A 3,530-nucleotide genomic window follows, 5' to 3' on the forward strand; every position below is an offset into this window, starting at 1 on the left:
TCCTCGCTCCGCAGGCGTAACGATCATTCTTTGTGTGGACACCGACTGGACAACATCGTTGCTGGACGGCGAGGGATCGAGTGCCTTTCTCAAGGCAAGAGGGTGGAGGTGGTAGCGCTGGAGTAAAGTAGAGTAGAGTTTTCAAAGAGCCTTTCTCAAGGCTAGAGACGAATGAACTGCAAAAGTTTAAAGTCTCTATATACAAGACCTTCCTTCCTTCCGTAACGATCATTCTCATTCAAACCGTACACCACATCAGTTCGCATCACAACACATCAACAAACCAACTCAAGCAGCCATGTCTGGACATGGCAAAGGAGGAAAAGTGAAGGGAAAGGCAAAATCCCGCTCGAACCGTGTTGGTTTGCCGTTCCCCGTAGGTGTATCCGCCAATTGCTCCGCAAGGGTAGCTAGGCCGAGCGCGTTAGTACCAGTGCACCAGTCCACCTAGCCGGCGTTATATAGTTTCGGCCGCCGAAGTGATCGAGTTAGCTGGCAAAGCTGCTCGCGACGATAAGAAAACCCGCATTCGGAACAGAACACATCGGTTCGGTGGACATCAAGACAACAGGCAGTTGCAGCGAGTGGCGAGTGGCAAACGCAATCGCAAAACGGCAGCTGGTAGCAGAAGAAAAAAGGTTGTTCTTTTTACAATCTGCTTTGGTGGCAAATCCAAAACAAGGCGGCATCGAGGGCGTTCGAAATGTTTTTTTTTTTCAAAACCACGAGTACAAAATTTTCTAAATTGGAACCATTCCATAAAACACGGCGCTTATCAGGGCCATTAAACCTTTCAAAAAAGAGTTTACGAAATATAGTTCAATGCTTTCTAAAATAATATCCAAAATAATAATAAAACACAAATTGATTTTTTCATAATTTGTTTGCCAGGATCTGATGAGTATATGAATTTGGCAATTGTTCTGATTTTATTGATAGTTGGGGACTTTCCTGATTATTCAATTTTCACCAATTCTTAAATTGTTTCCAGATTGAAAGTACAGTAATTTACAATTAGTTCGACATTTAGCTAATTGGACGGACATGTAATGCGACTTATTTAGTTGGACATTTTTGTAAACATAGAGATCCAAATTATGACCCAACATTGAAAGTCGACACTGTACCACTGTCATCGCAAATGTTCAATTACAGGTTAAAATCGCCTCCAATGCGACACTGAGTGGTGGTAATGCGACGTGCCATTGAATGTAATTTACTGTACAATATGTCACAAACTGGATGGGAAGAAATTTTCCAACTGTGAAAGCTGTGGCGAGTGGCAAACGCAATCGCTAAATAGAAAGGTTTAGCCGAACAAGATGGGGATATCGAGTGATAACAAAACAATAAACTCTTTAGATTGAAGATAATTTTGTGATCCAGAAAAGGACCCTTTTTAGCCTGCATGTGAATCCAACGAGCGAACAAATCGTAATGAATGTATTTCGTCTCGTTGGACTCGCCCCTTTGGCTGAGTCTGCCAATTTGTCTCTATCCTGTGAGCGTGTACCGCTAAAGTACAAAATGCGCGGATCCGCTGAAAAATATATCATTCTCTTTCAAACCGTAAATCAGTTTGGTTGTATGGCATCGTTCCACATCACATCGCATCAACGGATTGGTGCCGGAGCACCAGTATACCTAATAGCGGTTATAGAATTTCGGCCGCCGGAGTGCTCGAGTTGGCTTGCAAAGCTGCTCATGACAATAAGAAAACCCGCCTACAGAACAGAGCACATTTGGTTCGGTGGCAACAACCAGTTTCAGCGAGTGGCACACCCATTCGCAAAACGGCAGCAGGTAGATGAAGGAAAAAGTTTGTTTATACAGACTGCTTTGGTGGCAAAACCAGCCACCGTAAAACACCGCGCTTTTCAGGGCCATTAAACCATTCAAAGAAGATTTATTAAAAGTTATTCACAATACCAATGCATTCTAAAGTGACACAATATGACATATAATATAAACTGATTTATTTTGTTTATGCTTGTTCTTGAACTTATTGGTGGTTGGGGTCTTTTAAATTGATCATTCAGTTTTCACAAACCCATGCATGGTTTCCGAATTAAAAGTGGCTTCAAATTAGAACACATTGTATGCAGGATGGCATTAACGAAATTTCTCAGTAGCAAAAACTGATTTCTTTGGTTGATAACTGATGTTGAAAATTGACTGACGTTACATCTGCATTGTATAGAAAACTAACTAAGGAGCAACATGATGAGCTATGTATTTCCTGCTGCTCTGTTCTTATTTTAAAGGACTTTAATCCGAAGATCATCCGTCCGTGTATTTACTGTTGGTTTTTCAACGCTTCTAGCTCGTTTATTTCTCGACAGATCGTAGAGTTCGTCTCCACAAATTCAGTTCTTTTTCATTTTTATTTACTTTGTTTGCGGAGACTACAAATCTTACAATTCATTCGTCTCCGAAATCACAGTTTAAGGTACGGTAATATGCTCAATAGTGAAATATATGATAGTGAATGAGCTGATAACCACTTATGCATTCCCTATCACAGCCATCATTTTGATTGTACGATATGTGCATATGCCGAAAGATGCCCGGCGTTGAACATTTAATAAGTACAAAGCCTTCAGAAAAAAACAAGAATCAAGTTTGTAAAAAGAACGCAAAAACACAACACCAAAGGTTCTTTTCAGAACCCCAACATGTTCATAAAGAGTAAACAGTAAACTAATCCATTTTTCAAGTAGATAGGTAGGTATTCACGTAGGAGAAGAAAATAAAAAAATATATTCGAAATATATATTTAGCAAAAGCTGTCCCCTTTGTATAGTCCTACGTCACTCCGGTTATGTCCCCGACATTACCCACCCGTCTTTTTTTTACTAACCAACTCAACAGAAAATCCAATGAACCTCATCAACCAGCTTTCATTTGGTTCCAATAACGTTTCCGTAGGTCCTTCCTTATTTAATACCAATTACAATTACAATTACAATTACAATTATAATTACAATTACAATTACAATTACAATTACAATTATAATTACAATTACAATTATAATTACAATTACAATTACAATTACAATTACAATTACAATTACAATTACAATTACAATTACAATTACAATTACAATTACAATTACAATTACAATTACAATTACAATTACAATTACAATTACAATTACAATTACAATTACAATTACAATTACAATTACAATTACAATTACAATTACAATTACAATTACAATTACAATTACAATTACAATTACAATTACAATTACAATTACAATTACAATTACAATTACAATTACAATTACAATTACAATTACAATTACAATTACAATTACAATTACAATTACAATTACAATTACAATTACAATTACAATTACAATTACAATTACAATTACAATTACAATTACAATTACAATTACAATTACAATTACAATTACAATTACAATTACAATTACAATTACAATTACAATTACAATTACAATTACAATTACAATTACAATTACAATTACAATTACAATTACAATTACAATTACAATTACAATTAC

Source organism: Toxorhynchites rutilus, chromosome 1 (assembly GCF_029784135.1).
Source record: "Toxorhynchites rutilus septentrionalis strain SRP chromosome 1, ASM2978413v1, whole genome shotgun sequence".
NCBI classification, from domain to species: domain Eukaryota; kingdom Metazoa; phylum Arthropoda; class Insecta; order Diptera; family Culicidae; genus Toxorhynchites; species Toxorhynchites rutilus.